Raw genomic sequence first — 21,856 nt, 5'->3', positions numbered from 1 at the left:
TTTGTTAAATATATAGGTATATGTAAGTATAACATTTATTTATGTATATATGTGCCACCTACTTATTGCATAAGATTGATGGAAGTAGATTTGGCATAAAATAAATTTCCCACTTTTTAGGAAACCAGTTCTCAAAACTATCATGCATGTTGAGTTGCTATCGATCTGAATCCAAAGGAAACTTTGGTCAATTTTCTATCTCCTCTGATTTCCCTGAGTCCCTTCTAAAGTCCGTGCTGGACCTCAGTCTCCACAGTGGCACTGTTAAGAGTAGGACTCAGGGAGCGACCTGTGGGCACTTCTCTTATGGGCTGGCGTTGGCCAGCATAGGCCTTCCTGGATCTTTTCATCTTCCACTGTGCACCAGCACCGGGGCACTACACTGCTCACAATGCTGTGCTGCCTGCCGGTCTCCCGTCCTCGTTGCAATGTCTAAATGCCACTCTCAGTTTCATCTAGCAACTTCACAAACAGCATCTCTTAATGCTCATGACTTAACCCCTTAATGCTCATGAATTTCTTTGGCTTCTGGAACCCTGCTCTTTGCTATTTTCTTACTGAATAAGTTACGTTATCTGCTTCCTTCTAGCCTGTCCTCTTTTTTTTTTTTTTTTGCCCAAACTACACAGCAGGAGTCCACCAGACTTGTGTTTTCTCTATCCTTACTCCTTTGGATAACTAGCTAGCAACAATGCCTTTACCAACTCTTATCAGCTCTCTGAAGCTGAGATCTTTGCACGTGTTATAGCAGTAACTTGGATGTGTACTTGGTAATTCTGTTTAAAACGTGCTGACATCTTTTGTCCTCTGTCTTTCTTATCTCAGAGAAAGACCATGGCATCCTTTCCACTGTTCAGAAAAATTTAAATCTTAAACAAATCTCCACATTGGAAATAAATACAATTTATAGTCCCCACACTAGAAAGTTTGAATCTTGTAGATAATTTGGTTGACTTCTACATGCGCTTTGATTTTTACATATTATGTTTTTGAAATAAATAACCAGAGTCACCGTCATTGAACACGTGACTGGTATGTGAGTTTGCCTTTTCTCTCATTCATTTATGTTCATAAGGTGATGCTCCCATTCCAGCGTCCCAAATTTAGGGTAAAAGCCTGCTTCTGTTGTGTTATTGCTTTGAGACAAGTGTGCAGTGAACTTAACTCGAGATGCAGACCCGTGCACTTCCCAACGTCTACCTCAGCGCGCATCTGCTCCCAAGTGCCCCTGTACTCCAAGCGCAGTCCCTGGGCAGCATCTGCTCCCAAGCGCCCCTGTACTCCAAGCGCAGTCCCTGGGCAGCATCTGGTCCCGTGCGCTCCTGTACTCCAAGCGCAGTCCGTGGGCAGTGCATCTGCTCCCAAGCGCCCCTGTACTCCAAGCGCAGTCCGTGGGCAGCATCTGCTCCCGTGCGCTCCTGTACTCCAAGCGCAGTCCGTGGGCAGCGCATCTGCTCCCATGCGTCCCTGTACTCCAAGCACAGTCTGTGGGCAGCGCATCTGCTCCCATGCGCCCCTGTACTCCAAGCGCAGTCAATGGCAGCATCTGCTCCCAAGCGCCCCTGTACTCCAAGCGCAGTCCGTGGGCAGCGCGCAGCTGCTCCCAAGCGCCCCTGTACTCCAAGCGCAGTCCGTGGGCAGCGCGCAACTGCTCCCAAGCGCCCCTGTACTCTAAGCGCAGTCCCTGGGCAGCACCTGCTCCCAAGCGCCCCTGTACTCCAAGCGCAGTCCATGGGCAGCATCTGCTCCCATGCGCCCCTGTACTCCAAGCGCAGTCCGTGGGCAGTGCATTTGCTCCCATGCGCCCCTGTACTCCAAGCGCAGTCCGTGGGCAGTGCATCTGCTCCCAAGCGCCCCTGTACTCCAAGCGCAGTCCCTGGGCAGTGCGCATCTGCTCCCAAGCGCCCCTGTACTCCAAGCGCAGTCCCTGGGCAGCGCACATCTGCTCCCAAGCGCCCCTGTATTCCAAGCGCAGTCCGTGGGCAGCATCTGTTCCCAAGTGCCCCTGTACTCTAAGCGCAGTCCCTGGGCAGCATCTGCTCCCATGCGCTCCTGTACTCCAAGCGCAGTCTGTGGGCAGCATCTGCTCCCAAGCGCCCCTGTACTCCAAGCGCAGTCCATGGGCAGGCGAGCCGGCCGCGCTGCCCAGGGCGTGTGTCTTCTCTTGAAATCCGTTCTGCGTTCGCGTGGTGCGGGAGGCGCCGCACAGAGCACAGGGCGGGCAGATGCACCGCCCTCCTGTCCGGAAAGCCCGCAGCTGGACATCGCAGAGGTGCCCAGGATCGGGCTCTTCTCCGCATCCGTGGCCTGCAGCTGCGGGCAGACACCTCGAGCTGAGCAGCCTCCGCCCGCCAGGCCGGGGCCAGGCTGGGGCTTCCAGGCCAGCGGTCCATCGCACGGCCCACACGACTGCGAACCCAGGAAGGCGATCCGTGACCCTCCCGCCCCTAAACGCTGCCGTCCAGCCAGGCCTGACCTCGGCCTCCGACCAGACGCTCCGGGGGCAGGGAGAGACTCGCATTCAAGTTCAGCCTAAGAGAAAAACCCTAGAGTTTCCGAAAGCATGGAGCGTTAACAGCGCGATTTTACAGGATCTCAAGACAAACTTCTGATTTTAAAGGATGAGATGCTATTGTTTTTCAGAAGGTGAACATGACAGCATTTAGGAAGAGAAAACTAAATGACCAAAATGACTAAACAAATGTCAACCATTAAACATACAATGTTAATTTTGCTAGTATCTAAGTGAAATTAAAAAGCAGATCTGAAAGTTGGGTGCCGGAGGCTCATGCCTGTCATCCTAGCTGCTCCGGAGGCTGCAATCTGAGGATCACTGTTCAAAGCCAGCTCAGACAACAAAGTTAGGAGACTCTTACCTCCAATTAGCCAGAAAAAACAATCTGGAAGTGAAAGTGGGGATCAAGTGGTAAACTTCCAGGACTGAGCAAAACAGCTAAAGGACAGCACCCAGGCAGGCTGAGGTCAAGCTGAGGCCATCCATTCCCCTGACCCCCCAAAAAAGTGGACGCTCCTTTCAGGTACCAGTGCAGAGACTCATTCCATTCCAATGAATCTCCTTTAGAAGGGCGTCTCTTAGAAGTCTCTCTCTCTCTCACTCTCTCTCTCTCTATATATATGTTAAATGCTCTGAAGGAATAAGAGGAACTAATCACTTCCTTAAAATTATTAAAAATGAAACAGAAATTCTTCAGTAATTCTTCTTCCCACAAGACGTAAGCACAAGACAGAGGGAATTTCAGTCGACTGAGGTTCTGCTCTGTCACCTTGTTGGGTTTTCATAGCCTTTTATCAGTAGACAATAATGTAGACTTGAGAATGAGGAAAGCATGAGGTAGGAAAGTCAGACTGAGTGGATAAAAGGAAGACAGGAAATGCAGCTCAGTTCTTCAGCCACACTCAACTGTGTTGGAGGAACATTCTGAGTATTTACGATTATTTTTAGTCCTTTTATCATAGATATTCACTTATGGCTCTACAAAACTTAATTCATTTCTTAAGCTTTTAGTTCTGTATTCTTTCTTGAAATTATTTTGAGAAAGGGCCATTTTGTTGTAAAATGTTAACAGCTCGGCTCATATCTTGGTTAAGAATAGGAATGTTTCAAGCAATTTAAACTTTGTTATAAAGCTACTTTGGATATTCCCATTTAGCTTTGGAAACCTTGAACTGTTTTTTACTGCATTTATCAGTAATGTATGCAGATTCTACTAATGGTAAGCTTCAGGATTGCAACATGAGGTTTTCAAGAGGCTGGTCATTACTGTGCTACCTTTCCATAATTTCTACCCAGATGTCCATGTGAAAACACACTTAAATATAAATACTACAGTACAGAACTTCATCCAAGTTAGCAAGTTTCTTGGGCTACTTCTTTCCTTTTAACTACAGAAATTTGGAGAGACTGGTTGGACTGTATGAGGAACTCCGTTTCAGAAACCAATGTTACTTCCTCAAGGAATGAATTTTCCACAGCACAGTTTGCATAATTGGAAAGCTTTCCTCTAGTGAGATATTAAGTCTTTCTTATTTCTTTCTCTACCTCCTGGTTTTGATGCATTTCCAGGTCAATTCCCATATAGTTGCAATTCTTTCTACTCCACTTGCTTGGAAAATTCAGTGAATGTAGCTCTCAGACAACACCTTATGGCTCAGCGTTCGATCCTTGCCTAGCGGGTATGTTTCAAGATTAGACATGATTTGGTCTGCCAAAAATACCCTGATCACTCCCTAATCTCCTAATATATTTTTAGATACCTCCAAAAAAAGTCAATCTAGAAGGTGGTACAAATTCCAATACTTCCTTAAGCTTTTCTCTAAAACACATTCTGGTCCCATTTTCCAAATAAAACAAAGCGTTGCTCATTGAAAGCTGTGGCTAGATAATTACAATTGAGTCAGGTATAAATGGATTTGGGGAAGGGGATGACAGAAATAGCATCAGGAAGTTTACAACTTTCACCATACCCACATTATTCATAGCGACAAGAATCACATGATAAAATGTAAAACTTCATAAATAACATTTACAAAAATAAGTAAGAAAAAAATAACTTTAAATTTCAGAATGCAAGCTAAAAGGGAAAAGTCAATGAATACTGCAGGAAATGTAAACTGTAGGAACAAGCAGAGCGAAGCAATGGTAGATTTGATATGGACTAGGAATGCTCAAAGTAGACAAAGGCCCCATGGGCTGACTGGGAAACAGCCAATGCAAGAGAAGTATTCTGTCCGGGTCTGTAGAGGCTGAGCTCCTGAGCCGGCAGAAAGCAGGGAAGGCTTCAGAAGGCCAAACTCCAATCAGCTATCACCCCTCTCCCCCTTCTACCCCCCCCATCTCCCCACCTCCCACCCCACACCACCAAAGGCACCCTTTTACAACACAGCACTGTGCGATGAGGACTAACTCATGGGAGAGGTCTCAGAATTGACCAGAATCAAGGTAAGAGAAGTAAAGAAGGCGGTTGAGATCAAGGTAAGACAAATACAGAGTCATAAAGCAAGTTGACATGCTTTTACTGCCTCATAGAAGCAGCAGATAGGAGAGCTGACGGAAAGTAAGGAAGCAATCCAAATCAAACCTGGTTCTAAAGGTAAGCAAGATAGATTTTACATTAAAAATGAGCAGCACAATGTATAAAGGTAAAATTTTATAAACAACAATTATTAAAATCTATTTAAGATAAAAATATCCTTGTGGCAATAAAAGAGTACAAAAATAAAAAAGAGTAAAAGAATAAAAACTCAAAGGCTATTTCAAGCCACCTAAAAGACATAAAAATAATAAATTAGATTAAAAACCCTATAAGGATAGTAACAAAAGGTAAGTATGATCTTAATAAGAAAAATAAAGTAGGAGGAACATAAGAGAATATTAGCATGAAAATTATTAATTGCCATATAAGAGGAAAAGACAGAAAGTTTAAAACAATTAAACCCATGTCAGTTGTCAAGTAAAATCTAAGAAGAAAGAATTTGTGTGAATGACAGGAAAAGATGACTCAAAGTGTGGGCCATCAGATCCCCAAATGTGGAAGCTAATCCATCCAGAAGGTTCTCATATGATAACACAAGAAAACTTTCTATAAATATATTTTGTTATAGAATGATTGAAACTGAAGTTGATAGAAGTGTGCTGTCTGATATTACTACAGAGTATAAAACACAAAACTATTGGCTTAGTGTGAAAGTTAAAGATCTCCTATGTGGAGACGAGAGGACTCTGTGACATACAAAAGAAATAAAATTAAATTGTTCCTCCCCCAAAAGTACTGTATTTCAATAAGCAGTATGTGAGCCACAGAAAATGAAAACTAAAGGACAGAGAGAAGCTATGGCCACATCAAGAGTGCTCAGGAAAATGCTACTTTCCTGAACTTCTAAGAGAGCTTCTGAAAAATCCACTGAAAACCTTGGGGAAAAGTGACTGGAGATCCAGTCGTGTAAGGACTGTGGTAGCACTGAGTGTGTAAGGACCGTGGTAGCACTGAGTGTGTAAGGACTGTGGTAGCACTGAGTGTGTAAGGACTGTGGCTAGCACTGAGTGTGTAAGGACTGTAGTAGCACTGAGTGCGTAAGGACTGTGGTAGTACTGAGTGTGTAAGGACTGTGGCTAGCATTGAGTGTGTAAGGACTGTGGCTAGCATTGAGTGTGTAAGGACTGTGACTAGCGCTGTATGTGTAAGGACTGTGGTAGTACTGAGTGTGTAAGGACTGTGGCTAGCATTGGGTGTGTAAGGACTGTGGCTAGCATTGAGTGTGTAAGGACTTTGACTAGCGCTGTGTGTGTAAGGACTGTGGTAGCACTGAGTGTGTAAGGACTGTGGCTAGTACTGAGTGTGTAAGGACTGTGGCTAGCATTGGATGTGTAAGGACTGTGGTAGCACTGAGTGTGTAAGAACTGTGGCTGGCATTGAGTGTGTAAGGGCTGTGGCTAGCACTGAGTGTGGATTTGCTCAAGAAGCTATGATTAAAAGAGGCAAGGATGGAATATTGGTGGATGTCAGAACTCTATGATTTGATAAGGTACATAGAGCACAAATACAAACACAAGGAGGGAATAAATGTAGGAAGTGATGTGATGCTGGCAGCGATGTCCAAAGATCTGTGTGTGCAACCGACAAGTTCTCGGGTCCTTTGGCTCTGAAAACTAGGAATTCTCAGTGTCAAAGAATGGAGACTGGGAAGCTCCAACCTGCGGGCCTCCAAGGCCAGCCTCTACCTCCCCCACCCGCGGGCCTCCAAGGCCAGCCTCCACCTCCCCAATCGTTTCTACTCCTGTCTGCTCCTCTCAGTTCGAGAGCCTGATGCCCTGCCTGTGCTGCAGGTGTTGTACGATTCCTTCCCTTGCCCCCGCTCTTCTGCAGAAGGACTGTCTCCATTTTTAAGGTGTTTTCGTCCATTTTTAAGGCAGATGATTCTGGTAGCATGTGATTTAATACATGGGACATTATTTTGCTTTTGTTCATAGTGTTTCCTTATTTGTGATGCATCCATTCCTTCTACACTTAAAGTTCTCTTTGTCCTGTACTTTTGAGTGTGCATGCATGTGTCCGTGGGTGTATGTGTTCGTGTGCATGTGCACTATGGGTTTGCACTCTCCCACTTCTGGGTTTTGCCGATTAATTAATGAAAAATGCATCAAATACTGTTCTGCCCAGGCTCTGAACCTGGTATCATCAGATCTCAGCCTCCTGACCAGAGGTGGCTGCAGGCACAAGCCACCAGCACCAGCAGTCCTAATCCGCTGACACCTTCCTTGGGACTCTCTCATCCTGGTCTTCCTTGGTGGATAACTGGTGAAGTACCTTTACATAGGAATTTCAAGTCTTCTTTAGAAAATCTGACATGGTTATCCAAATCAATCTCCACATATAATGTAATCCCAGTCAGTATCTCAACATGTAATTATTTTGCTGGAAAAATTTTAGGCCAACTACAAAACTTATATAGAGTAAGTAGAAACAAACTCAATCTTAAAAAACAACAGACTCTGAAGACATCTAGTCCCTGACTGTCAGAGTCATGTTGAAAGTACAGTGATCAAAATACCATTGTATTGATATAATATTGGACAAGGATTCCAGAGGAAGAAGCAAGTAAGTTGGAAACTCATCAGAGTATGAAGGACTATTTGGAGGGGTAAAGGAGGAGCTTCCAGAATTTGATTTACACCTAACATGATATTGTTTAGTTGTTGTTGTCTTAACCCAAAGAGATTCAATCTGAGATGGAAACAAAGTAATTTTATGGGAGAAATATAGTGTTTTTAATGTAAAATCCTTCCAAAAGTAGGTATTAATATAAAGAGACTCCAATCTTGTATATGACACAATAAAAAGAAAAAAAATTGATTATCGCTATATAAAACTATAAAATATTTAGAATAAAGCAGGGAATAATTTTTAATCATTGGATTAATCCACAGAGGTTGGATTTCATAAGAAAGGTATTTCTTAAATTTGCTCTTTGAAAGAGATTGTTAAGGAAATGAAAAAAACAAGGCAAACATGAAACTTTCACCAGGCATCTATAGGACAAGATATCTGTACCCAAATGCATGAAGAATGAGGGCTCCATAATGTTATGGTAAATGTCACATAAGACAATGTTCAATTGTATAAGTCAAAATTATAAATTCAAGTGCAGTGCGATAATATTACAGTAGAAACTATGACAAAGATGGACATCAGAACTTTCACACCTTGACCGAATGTGAAGTTACACAAACGCCTGTGCATTGCCTGTCCACACTCAGTATATGAATAAGTAATTCAAATCCACAATATTTTCTTGAGAGATTAAAAAAAAATCACATGTCTACTTTAAGTTTCAACACTAACAGACATCGTTAATTTAACTCTTAAGAGTCCCAAATTGGAATCAAATGAAATATATATCAAAAGATGGACATTAAGGATGTCTTGTCCTACAATTTCATGAAGCAATATCCAAATGAAACTAAAGCATGCAAAATATGGTAACTTCATGCAAATACCTACCTACATGAGGTAGGATAACATATACTTTATGGTTTAATTCATACAAAAATATCAAAACAAATTCATTCATAGAATTATAAAACATATATGTAATAACTTGGAGAACCAGGAATGAAAAAGATTAAGTGGAAAATGAACTTTTTATGGAAGTGAAAATATTTCATAATGTGACTGTGGTTACAGTATATTTTCATTTGTCAGTCTCAGTGGATTGAGTATATAGTTTGTTTTCAACAAAGTTGAGTAAAAAACAAATATGGGAAATCATGACTTAAATTTGCCACTACGTGCAGATCTCACATCCTGCTTCTTGACTATTGAAACGTGATGCCCTCGTTTCTTCTCTTTATGACAAGTGATGTCTGTCCCTGTCAGTCTATGCCAGTTACAGACTAGTCAAGCCTGCAGAGTCTCTGGTGCACTTGCCATGTTGGTGATTCTTTTTTGGCTAAGCCCTTACACACTTTGGACCTTGTGTTGACACAGTTGTGAGAAAACACACCTCAGATTCTTAGAAGCGCTTTGGTTAATTTTTGCTTAAAGAATTTCTTGATCATCACTATAAAATTTACCATCAATGGCATATCTTATGGTTACAATCTGATTTCAACCTGAGTTGAATCAACCTGATAGCTTTAGTTACTCAGAGAAGCCTCTAACAATGAAAATCTTATTTGATTCTCCAGCCATAACACCCTGAGTCTCAGTAAATCTTGCTTACAAACTGAGCACCACCACCAGAGATAATGTTTTAAACAAATTTGTTAAGAATGTCATAGAACTCATTGGAATCAGGATGTAAATGCCAAGCAGAAAGTGAGAGACAACCAGTTTGCTTTAGGATAGCACCATCTCTGCTTTGTTTGTAACTTAAGCAAAATGGTTAACTCAAACTGCCAACTATAGGGCACCATGATTTGTGCTGACAGTTCTGCTTTTGTACAGGACAATCAATCTGGCCATACAGAGAAGAGAAGAGTCAAAGAACAAAGCTGGGAATGAATTCGTTCCAAATTCAGGTGCATGGGCCTCTCTGGGCCTCTTCAGGCCTCAGTTCTACGTCCTTCCTTGTTCACCACAGAGATCTCATACAGAAATGAGGGCCATCCTCCTGAAGCAGCGAGTTCTTCTGAAGGAAAGAAGACAATGTAGCCAGGGAAGTTCTTCTTGAAAGATTACTAGCGGTATTAAACACCAGCTACTCCAGCTACAAAATCACTACTCTTGACTTAGTACATTTTAAGACATATGACCACAATCGCCCCTAAAAGCCACAAGCCAAACAACATCCTAGAAGGACAGAGGACACAGGGAGATTCCTTCATCTGGTTATGGCGTGATATGGAGCTGGGGTGGCGAAGGCTGGAGGGCGGCTGCGCGAACAGGATGGCATTACCCGAGAGGAGGAAGGGTAAGCTCTTTTGCCCGGTGTTCCTTGCTTGTCCTTTTCTCCCCCACCCCTCTCTTTGTCTCCCCTCTCCTTCCTTGCAGGGAGAAGGTCACTGAGACGGGAAGAAAACTCAGAAATCAATGGTGGCTGGCTCCTTGGTGATAGGAGTCAATCCACAGCCAGCCTGCGCACACCCCTGCTGGCCACGTCACATTTGGAATTCATTTGCATAGCTGGGCCACCTTCCTGGGGCATTTCATTGAACAATCTCACTGCCATGACAGCTGGAAAGAGAAAAAAGCTAATGCAACTCTCTCCTGGCTTCCCGCGTCCCTGCAATCCTGATGGGGGATGACCCCCACCGGGAGGGTCGCATCCCTCAGAGGGAGATGGGAAGCTCTGCCCTGACTTTCCAGTTCAGCACTTCTGGGTTTTCATTTCTACCTCGCCTTCGTCTATATTTAGCTGTTTCGCTTTATTGGTTGAAAGGAGGAGCACCACTGTCACATTAGCAGGTACGTTCGGTGTGCTCTGCGGGCAAAGAAAGACTCGAGCAACTTTCCTGAAGTTTGATAATATTGCCAAAGTGGGGTTTGTTTTTTAACTTTGCCCTTTAAAATAGCTGTCTGTGACTCTTACCCCCCCTTCTCTCTCTCTCTGGTGCCCTTTCTCTTCCTTCACTCTCTCTCTATTTTTCAATCTAGTTCTGTTCACAAAAAGGATCTGGAAATAAATAATGCTTCATTACTGTGAGAACATTCACCCATCTTGCTTTGTTTCTAAATGACACTCCCAAGGCCCAAACTGCATTTATTTGGGAAGCAAAATAGTCATTTTGGATGGTAACCCAAACTGATTTGAGGTGAACTGGAGGAAATTTCCTCTGGCTATGAAATAATACCAAGTGGAACTTGCTCATATTTTGAGTGTAGCCATGGTCACTGATTTTAACACACATGTACTGGTGCCCTGGGCCTACAATCCCAGCTACTCAAGAGGCTGAGATCTGGAGGACCTTGTTTCAAAGACAGCCTTGGCAGCCAGAATGTAAAACTTCATCGTCAAACCACCAGCAGAAAGCCAGGCTAAAGCAAGGCTTGTAGAGAATCGGCTGTGGGTGCGTGCCAGGCAAGCCTCAGGCCCTGAATTTATTCTGGCACATAGTTATGTAGCATCTACTAATGCCTGCATTTCTGGACTTTGTGCTTGACTACTATTTATGTTATCGTTAAATAGTTGTCTTCTTTATCACCTCTATCTTTAAGAGTATCAAACATACTTATTTGATATACCAGATATAGTAGTTCTAACATTTGTGATTTTTCCCCCAATGAGTCAAAACAACTATTAAATTGATCACATTTTCCATTTCAAATTTGGACATTGAGAGATTTTGTTTGAATGTTAAATATGTATATATATATATATATATATATATATACATATATATATATATACACACACACACACACACACATATATATATAGAGAGAGAGAGAGAGTCATAAGCTAAATGCAAGTGTGTTTCATCTGAGAGGACTCCTCTTTGGGGAAATTGTCTCATTAGTTGTTTGTTTCATTTATTCTAAGAGCCAGGTAAACTATTCAACCTATATAGACTAAATGTTTGACTCGGCTATAAGCTGAAGTGCTTTCTGCTCTGTGCGCTCAGTGATCCATCAGAGACCTTCCTTTTAAATGATTTTCTCACTCCAGCTTCTCACCCTATATAGGGATCTGGACCTGCCTTCTGTCTTCCATACTTTTAGCTTCATAAATCTATTTTCAACCACTGGAAACTGGAATGTACTCAGGGGAAGAAACTGGCTTCAGAGCTCCTTCACCCGAAAATTCATGTTCGATTTTTCTTTCTGGTGAGGGTGTTACACAAAAATCTTTAAATATTTGCTTTACATTTTAACTTCCTAACTTCCTAGAGGTGAGTGTAATCCAGTATTCTTACTATCTAACATGCTATCTACTTTTATGGAATAGAAAATATGTTCATAAAGCATATGTAGTAAAACAAATTCTATATTTTGGATGAATATTTATAAGTTCACAGCTATGGCAAGAGAAGATTTTATTAACATTACCAGTTACCAGATATTTCATAATGACTTTAAATGTTTTAAACATTGAAATGGGGAACGTGTCTTTTCAATTATATTACCACTCCCCTGGGCTCAGCAGCCTAGGGGATAACTAATAAACTGCATAAATATGAATATTTATATGCACACAAAATCACACACATTAAATATGTGCTTCTGGTTGTTGTAACACTGTGTGAATTCCAATACCCTACCCTAATAAGAATCTTGACTTTTTATGGAGACGACAGTGAGAATTCATTACAGAACCTGTGGAACACTCCTGAGGAATCTTTTCTCGAGAGTCTGCCCGTGCTTCTGGTTATGCGCCCATCCCCCGCTCCCAGCACATTGCTTTGGAGAAACACTGCGGAAGAAGCCTCTGGGAAATACAAAAGACAGGTAATGAAGTTTCAATGATTGCTTTTAAAAGATATAGAAATAAAGGCTTTTGTCAGCAGCCAAACCTGTTCCCCATATTTTTCTCTAGCACATATAGACAAGATTGTTTTTTGTTTTTAGTTTTTTGCATGAAATTGGGTTGCAATTTGACTATAGAACAGAGAGGGGGGAAGGGAGAGAGAGAGAGAGAGAGAAAGAGACAGAGAGACAGAAAGAGAGAGAGAGGGAGGGAGGAAGGGAGGGAGAGAGAGAGAAAATGACAGTAACCACCCTCCAAACCAGACTTGATCTTGAGATTTCCCTTGGAGAAGTGCCCCAGGTCTGGAGTGAGGGTTGGAAGTGTCTCTGTGCTGAAGGATGTGTCTTTGCTACACTTCTCCAGGCAGCCACTGCCCCCTCTCAGCTGTAGAAGAGAGTAAGATTGTAGAAGAAGTAGAAGAGGATAAGATTGTAAAGAAAGAACACAGGAAGTGGGGCAGGGTAGACGTGTTTGCTCTCCTCCAAATGAGAGCCCGGGTTGCTGTAAAAGGACCTTCAGTGTGGTACTGATGAAAATACAGAACTGAACAAATGGCATTCCTATGCGTGACACATCTCCAAGGCAGATTAGTTTACTTTCATAACCATTGCGAAATGTTCCTTGGTGTTGGGATGCAGGAAACCTCTCCCAGAAGAGCAACCGAAGCCTTCTTCATTCTGGTGTCAGGAAAGCTGTAGAAAGGACTGGAGCGGCCCTGGCCGCTGCCCCTTGCACTGCCGCACAAGGGGCAGCTCTGGGCTGGGTCCGCAGCAGAGTGGACTGACCAACACTGATTCCACACAAAGAGCCGGGGAGCCAAGCGCCTGCTCTTCCCTGTGCAGCTGGGAATGCTCAAGGTACATTTTCTATCGATTATCTGATGGAGACACAGAAAATCTGTTCGTGATATTCCAGTGCTATATTCAGACAGAAAGCATATGAGCTTATGCCTGTCCTAGTTGAGCTGGTACTAGCCATTTTATTTACAGAGACAATTAAATATTGCCTTTGGGATAAGAGGAAATAACTTCACCAATAAGCGCCAAGTCTGCTCTTCTAATGGAACAACTCCGTGACTAACAAACAGTCCCCGCCATGGCAAGCAAACTTCAGATGTGAAACTTACAGGGAAGACGAGCTAGGTGACTGCATTCACTAATTTCCTGGGGATAGTGAAATAAATCACACAAACTCGTGGGCTTGTAACAACTATTATCTTAAGGGTTTTCGTGCCTGAACACCGAGAAGGATCTCACAAAGCCTTACGTGATCATAAATATCAAGCTGTGGATCAAGCAACGCTGCTGCTGGCGACTTCAGGAAAGCACTCACCTCTGTGGATTCCACTTCTAGAGGTGGCTGAAGGGCCTGCTCACTTTCTCTCTCAAGGCAGCAATACCATCCTTCTGGCTTTGCGTGTTCCTCCCATTTCCCAGCCTCCTGGCACAGCGCTGAGGCTCTGCTACGTAGATTTCCCAACCCCATGTGTCTACCCCGCACCACAGCTCGAACCTGGCCACAGGAGCATGTGCCTCCTGTCTCTGGAGACACTCACACCTGCAGGGACGCACTGGAGGCAGGAGAAATCTGCAAAATCATTTCTTGGCTTCCCTCTCTCTTCACGAATGAACTTCTGGTTTTCGTTTTGTGGATGAGAGCGAGGGGAGGGCTTCTACTCATGAACTGATCTGCTCTGTATGTCTGGAGAGTTGTTGAGGGAGTGTCATCAACAAACTACAGACGCGCCAATGACAACGTGCAGTTCGGTGACTTAGAACGTGTGTGTAGTTATGCCATTCTCACACCCCGGCAGCTTTAGAATATCCACCCTTGTAGAAAAGTATTTTCCAATCACATATCGCCACCCATCCTGGGCCACCAAGAGTCTGCTCTGTGTCGCTGTGCTTTTATCTCTCTTTTACTTCATAGAAAGGTAACATAGTGACTCCTTGCCCAAATACTTGCATTTAGCATTGTGTCTCTGGGGCTCAGCCATGTTTTGAATATATTAGTATTTTGTTCGTTTTCACTAGTGAAGTTCTCCCCATTGTTCCCACTGTCCTTTTCATAGTAGTAAAATATAAATCAGGGCAACAAGGCATTGGAGAAAAATAAGATATATGCAGAATAAAAGGAAGGATAAAAACTTCCCGCCAGGCACTGGTGCTCACGCCTATAATCCTAGCTACTCAGGAGGATGAGATCTGAGGGTCATGGTTCAAAGCCAGCCAGGCAGGAAAGTCCATGAGACTTTTACCTCCAATTAACCAGCAGAAAACCACAAGTGGTGCTGTGGCTCAAGTGGTTGAGTACTTGCCTTGAGCTGAAGAGCTAAGCGACAGGCCCAGAGTTCAAGCCCCATGACTGACAAACAACAACAACAACAACAATAAAAAAGAGAAACAAAAAACAACTTCCCATCCATGTACATAATTGTCTATGTCAAGAAACACTGGAGAAAATGGTTGTGACCTAAGAGTTATCTCAGACATGATACCAAGAACACTATTCAAGACAGAAGTGATAAATTGTATTCCATCAAAATGTTTAACATTTCCTCTGAGAAAACTTGGATCAGATAATGAAAATGTAGGACCCAGCCTGGCAGCAAATACCAGCACATAATATATAGGATTAAGTACTCGTTTCTGCTATATATAAAGTATTTTCTAAATGTGTCTGGAAAAAAAGTAATTCAGCCAGAACTTGATAGAGATTGTGCCCATTCAAAAGGATGCGTGATAACAAACACACTCACGATCACACACACTCGTGACAGATGGGCATACACCAAGTCCAAATGCGATGCCAGTATCGTCTCGTAAGAAAGGCTAAACAAAAAAGTACACTGATGATATCAGGTTCTGAAGAGAAGGCTGCAGAGAACTAGGCCTCAATGCCAGTTGACAAGGCAAAAGATTCAGGCAAGTTCTATAGCTCACTGTAAGATATAACATATCAATGACCTGTGAGGGTACTCATAATGAAAGGAAAGAAAAGAAAAAGAAGGAAAAGAAAAAAAAACTGCCCAGAATAACCGGGAGCTGAGCATGGTGTGAGCTGCCCCGTAACAACAAAGTCATCACTGGACATCCAGTCATTCACACAGAAATAAGAACACAATTATTCACAGCAGTAGTCTTATGCGTAATAGTAAAATCAAGGATCAGCCCAAAATTCTATCAGGGGAGGCATGGCTAAGCGAAAATACAATATACATAAGATGGAATGATATTTAGTAATCAAAATAAAACTAGATAAACTCACAAAGCTCTGTCAAGTGAAACAATGTCGTAAATTGCATGGATCCACTCATTTGACATCTCTAGAGCAGAAAAAAGACATCTCCAGATGGGAGCACCCCAGCTTTGTGACCACCACTCCCAGCAGGCCGTGCCTGGGGAGAAGCAAGTACTCATAGATGGAGGTTCTTTATTACAGTGAATAATATTGTAAAAACCAGGCTGCATTCAGAGCTTTGTGAAAATATTAAAATCCACTGAATTGTATACTTGAAGGGACTGAATTTTGTGACAAGAGGATGTCATCTCAGCAAAGCTGGTAGGAGTTTATATGCATTATTATTGAGTTTTAGCAAGGTTCTTGCAATGTCAAATCTTAAATGATGGCGCTGGTTCTGCATCTCACAAGGCTACAGGCTGGACGTCTCACCCACCTGTCTAGTACTGTTACAGCAACGTTTCTGACTCTGATAGCGTATGGTTTTATGAGATGTCACCGTGGGGAAACTTGAGTGAATCATGGGTGGGAACATATTTATGTCTACGGCTTCTTTTCAATTTAAAGTATTATCAAACTACATAGGTTAGAAAGTTTTGAATGCTAAAAGGACCATCTCATTTTTGAGCAAAACTCCTTCTGATTTGTCAAGGCAGAAGGATTAGCGATCAGGTTGGGCCACTCTTGGTGGTTCGGCTATGCTCAGCGCCAGACAGCATCACCCCCAGCACCTGAGATGCTCAGTCAGAAATACCAAGGAGGCAGGAAACAATGATGCCTTATTGCAAAATGAAGACAAAGCCAAAGGCTGAGATGAAGCCGGGCACACGGCCGTGCCAACTCTGTTTCTCATGAACATCATGTTCCATCAGAAGTTATTACGACACAAAATGGATCGGTCACACAAATCTTTCCTCCTCATGAGGACTTATGTTGACTTATTGACCGTTCCCTTTTTGAATTTATGCAATCCTAGGAGTTAGAAAAAGAAGAAGAGAGACTCTAAAAAATGATTCCTGCTGAGCTTGCCAATAGATGAGTATCTTTGACAACTACAGGACAAAACAACCAGTCTATGAGGAAGGCTTTGACAGGGCTAAGTGAACCGTGCTGACAGGGCTGCATGGCGGCATCTGCTGGGCTGTTTCAGATGAACGCTTTGGTTTCCTTGTCAACTGCTTGGGTGTGAATCATTTCACGCACTGCTCCGGGGCCCCTCACTCCCGGAACTGACTTCCTCAGAGCTACCACCACGCTTGTAACTGGCTGCCTAAAGATCTCCTCAGAGATGGGACCCTAGAAAATTCTAAGTTTCAGCCTAAATTTCTGGACAGAGCAATTGCCATGCCACAAATATAAAATCTGAATAAAACTGGAAGCAGGAGAAATTCACACCATGCTTATGTTTACTACTAGACTGAATTTAAGGGCTATTCTTGTGGAAACTTTCCTACTCTTGCTGCAGAGAAAGAGACACTAATTAAAAACAGTGAGATTCAGTGATATTCAGATACTAGCCCCGCCTGTCTCGTACCTGAGTTGCTGGTCCTGCAACACGGGGAAGCCATTACTGAGCCATCAACTCTCCTCTACAGGACAGCCACACAATCAGAGGGGTATTTTATACTGTAGTATCTATCACTGTTCTAGTATAATTAAGTCTTATTCTAAGACAGTATTGTGGTGTGCCTTGTTTACAAAGTGTTACAAGTTTATCAAAATGCTTTTCTAACATAGAAATGAGAAGTGAGCCAACACAGATCGGTTGTACCAATCATGCCGCAGAGACGATGTGGGTGTCACAGACAGACGCGGAAAACCACCGCAGTTCAGTGTCCACCAGGGGAAATGCCGGACAGCTCCTGTCCTAAGTAAATAAAATCTGTACACTTATTCTTTGAGCCATGAGGAAATAAAAACACTAAGAAACTAACCAGGGGCCAGCAGCGTGGATGTGTGCCTGCACTGAAAATGTTGGCAACATTTTCTTCGCACGCCTTGATAAGAACAGTTGTTTGGGGAGAGGGAGGGCTGCTGAGTGTCATGTACTAAGCTGCCTCAGACTTAGAACCAGCCCACCAATCTGTGTCTTTCCCAGGTGTTATTTCATCTGTATCAATCACATGCTTTATCTGTATCAATCACATGTGTTATCTATGTCAATCACATGTTTATGCATGCCCATTACATGTCTTACACATGTCTGCTGCATGTTTTATCAAGTATAGCTGCTTTGATGGCTCCTGGCAGATAGTGAGAACTCAACTCACAGTCCTCTCATAAATCAACAGCAAGCACTCATAAATATACTTCCAACAGCAGTAAATTTCAAATGACAAAACCTCCTACAGACACAGCAGAATTGAATGGGAACTGTTACACCTTGGAGCAGGCTTGTTTTCTCCCATGCAGTTTCTCTGCCTGATGAGAAGTAATGATATGGGGGGGATAAAATGCTTCTCTCACTTAAGTCACAATGTAGGTGTATTAAAGACAGCCATTTGTTCATTTCCAGAACACTCACTAATCCCTGTGAGGAGTTAAGTTTACAGGCTGGTAATCATACGTGCGAGGAGCTAAACCTTAAGTTGCCCCATGAATGTAATCATAAATAGGAGTTCGTATCAAGAACTACAGCGCATTTGTTTGTTAGTTAATTGTCTGGAGAAAGAGGAAGGTGTGGAATTTTCAAAGCAGGGAGTTGGGGTGGAGAAAGTTCTGGGAAACCACAACACTAGTTGATTTCACAGACCTAAGAACTCAGGCCTGGCTCCTGTTCTGGGGTGGGCAGAGACAAACCAAACCCTGCGGGCCTCAGGCCAGCTGTGCAGTTCTGAGGCCCCTGACAGAACTGAGGCCTGGGGCTAAGCAGTCAGCAGCCACTAAAGTGTTGTACGAACACAGGTTGTTTATTAAAGGTTCCTTTGTGCTTCGTGTATTGTCATGGAGTGTTTCTGTTCTCTAGACTGCTAGGGACTCAATGACATTCCTGGAATTTTGGAAAATGCTGGGGTAGCAGCAGTATGTTATCCTTTAGATAGATGGACAAAAACCTCGCTAGAAAGCCATACATAGAAAGAGACATTCATATCTCTACCCAGCCTTAATTTGCTAATAGTGTCTGAGAATTCCACGTGTCCTCGCTATTATTCCACACTTGTCTTTTCTGTGTAATCTTTTTTTCTATTTTTAGGATGATAGTAAAGCTAGTGACACAAAATGATGTGTCATTTGCATTCTTCTATTTGTAGAAAAGGCCCTGTGGAACTGCTTTTCTCTTAGAGTTTGGAAGAAGGAGAAGGTACTTTCCTGGGTTTGGTTCATCATTAGCAATGTGAAGTTGCCAGGAGATTGTCCATTCCTTCTAACTTGTCAGATTTGTGTGTATTCCGGGGTTATGATTGCTGATAACTTGCTACAAGTTCATTAACTTTTACTGATATGGCACATGTAGCTTCACTTGGATATTTCTCTTGCTTTTCTATTTTCCATTTTATCTGATACTGCTCTAGCTTTTCTATTTTCAATTTTATCAATTATTGTGTTTCTTTTAATTATGTCCTTGCTTTTAGTTATTTTGAGTTATTTGTCATATTTTTTAGTTTCTTGAAGCAGAAGTTTAAGTTACTTATTCAAAGCATTTCAAGGCTCTTTTAAGGGAAGAAAATCTGGAAAAGGATGTAATGTCTTTCTTACCAGTCCTGTGTCATGTCTAGCGGCTTCACTGGGTTAGAGCTGCGTTTCTGTCAGCAGCCACTTACACCCGACCACAGAACTTACAATTGTCTTTTGGTACTGGGCTTATAATGATGATTTTTTTCACATTTTTGCATATCATAAGCTATTTCATCTTTGCTTTTAATCTTAGTGGCACACAGAATGTAAATTATTTTTCTCTTTAAACTAGTTTAAATGAGTGTATTCATGGCTCCTATTAGATTTTTTTTTTTTTTTTTTGGTCAGTCATGGGGCCTGAACTCTGGGCCTGGGCGCTGTCCCTTAGCTTTTCAGCTCAAGGCAAGTGCTCTACCACTTGAGCCACAGTACCACTTCTGGCTTTTTCTGTGTATGTGGTGCTGAGGAATTGAACCCAGGGTCTCATGCATGCTAGGGAAGCACTCTACCACTGAGCCACCCTCCCACTCCCCTATTAGATATTTCTTGATGAGTTGTCCTCTTACAGGGTCTACCTTATTTTTTTTGTCTTCTATATCTAGGTCATGGTTTGTTCAAGATTATTTCCCCTGATGGTTTGAAACAATTATATTATCTTCAGCTTTCTTCTTCCTCTATGGTTTAGTGGAATTCCTGGGCACAGCTCTGTTTAAAGTTTTTATTAAGTTTGGGAATATTGCCTATAATTCTTCAAATATTTTTGGTAGGATTCCAATATTGCGCATTATAACCTTTCGATATTAGTCTCATGCTATGTAAATGCTGGGGGATATGAAAGATCTCCTGACTTTTCAGCTTCTAAATTAATTATATATTCTTTGTCACATTATCAAGGGAAAGTATATAAATTCTATTGCTCGCCAACTTCAAAAAGAGGAAAACTGGGTTTTCTGATTCTCTGTGTTCTTTGATCTTTTGTCCTTACCTTGTTTGCATTTAGATAAACTTTATTGTTTACTTCTTATCTAATCTATAGTGTTTCAGTCTGCTGTTAATCCACTCAATTAATACTTTATGTAAGCTATCATGTATACTTCACCTCCAGAGCTTTGACGGCACTCTTCCTGCACTGCATATCCACCTTCAACATGCTCACATTTTTTCTGGTTGTATCAAGCTAAATTTGGTTTTCTAATGCTTCTATTTAGGGTAAACTTCGTGGTCAAGCCTCGTGACGTACTACTCTTGGCGTTCCAGTCCACGTGGGGTGTCTGTGCTGGGTCTGGGGCGTGAGCTCAGAGGTGCTTGTTCAAGGCTGCAGCCTGTGCTGTGGCCTCAGTCACTGGCCGGCCAAGTGCGCTCACTCACACGCCTCCCTGCTACCAGTGCCACAACTTCAAAAGCACGTCTTGGACATTCTATCACGTCCACATGCGAAAGTCAAGCCCTGTACTGTATATAGGTAGATATGCACACGCATATGCATACATGTGCACATGCTGTGCAACCCCTGCCACCCCCAATACCTCTCCATCCTAACACTGGGAATCCCACATTCCCCAGGGAATGCTGAATGACTCTCAAAGATGGAATGCAGGGCGCTGCGGCACACTCTAGAGAGCCTTGCGCTCTCCAGAAAGACTGCCCAGAGCCTCTTCACACCTTAGCCCTTCGCCTGCCTTCTTACTTGCCCATGCAGTACACAAATGTTGGGTGTGTGGAGGCTCCCACACTCTTTAGCTTTCCATTAATTATATACTTCTCATCACATTATCAGGGGAAAGCGTATCAATCCTATTGTTCACTAGCTTTAAAACAAGGAAAAATAAAGAAGGAAGCCCAAACAAGCTCTACACAACACAAGTGTCACACGTACCAGTGGAGAAGAAGTCAGTCAGCACCGAGGAAGCTTTTACAGCCCATGGCAGGGAAAACCTTCCTCGCTCATGCGTGACGCACAGGGATGGGCTGCGCCGTTAGTCCCAACTGCTGCCAATAAAATCGTCACTGCAGTCCACAGGCCACACACAGCAGTTATGTTCTTTCTCCCAGTGCATTAATATATTCTTATTTTTCATAAGGAAATGCTCTTTTTCAAGGCTGATGGTTTACGTGCCCTGCATGATTATTCCACAAAATAGAGTGACTGCCACAGAGAGCCCCGGTGCCTGCCCACCACACACCGCACCGTCAAAAGAACATCGAGAAGGAGAAAATGGGCCAAAACAGACATCATTTTCACTCTTAAAGGGACCAAGCTGACCCAGGCGACATTCAGAAAAGCACCTGCAGCTCCCACTGCCGGCGAGGAGATCCTGGAGTGCACAGACACTGCTCTGCCTCTTCTCTGCAAACTTGGGGTTACACACAGGGCTAAACCCTACAAAAGGAAGTCTGCCTCTGCCCCTTAGTGTCTTCTCAAAACCCCATTTCAACGGATCATTATGATGGCCACTGAAGTGCTAAGAAGGTCTTGAGGGAAAAGTACGACAAAATAAACAGCTTTGTCCACCTTTTATCTGCCTGTACTGAAACATAGATATACATACACACATATAGGCATATATGAAAGACGTTG

The sequence above is a fragment of the Dipodomys spectabilis genome, unplaced genomic scaffold (genome assembly GCF_019054845.1).
Source record: "Dipodomys spectabilis isolate Male_0828 unplaced genomic scaffold, ASM1905484v1 ptg000126l, whole genome shotgun sequence".
Lineage (NCBI taxonomy): Eukaryota > Metazoa > Chordata > Mammalia > Rodentia > Heteromyidae > Dipodomys > Dipodomys spectabilis.
The sequence above is the reverse complement of the archived record's forward strand: the minus strand, read 5'-3'. Positions refer to the sequence as shown.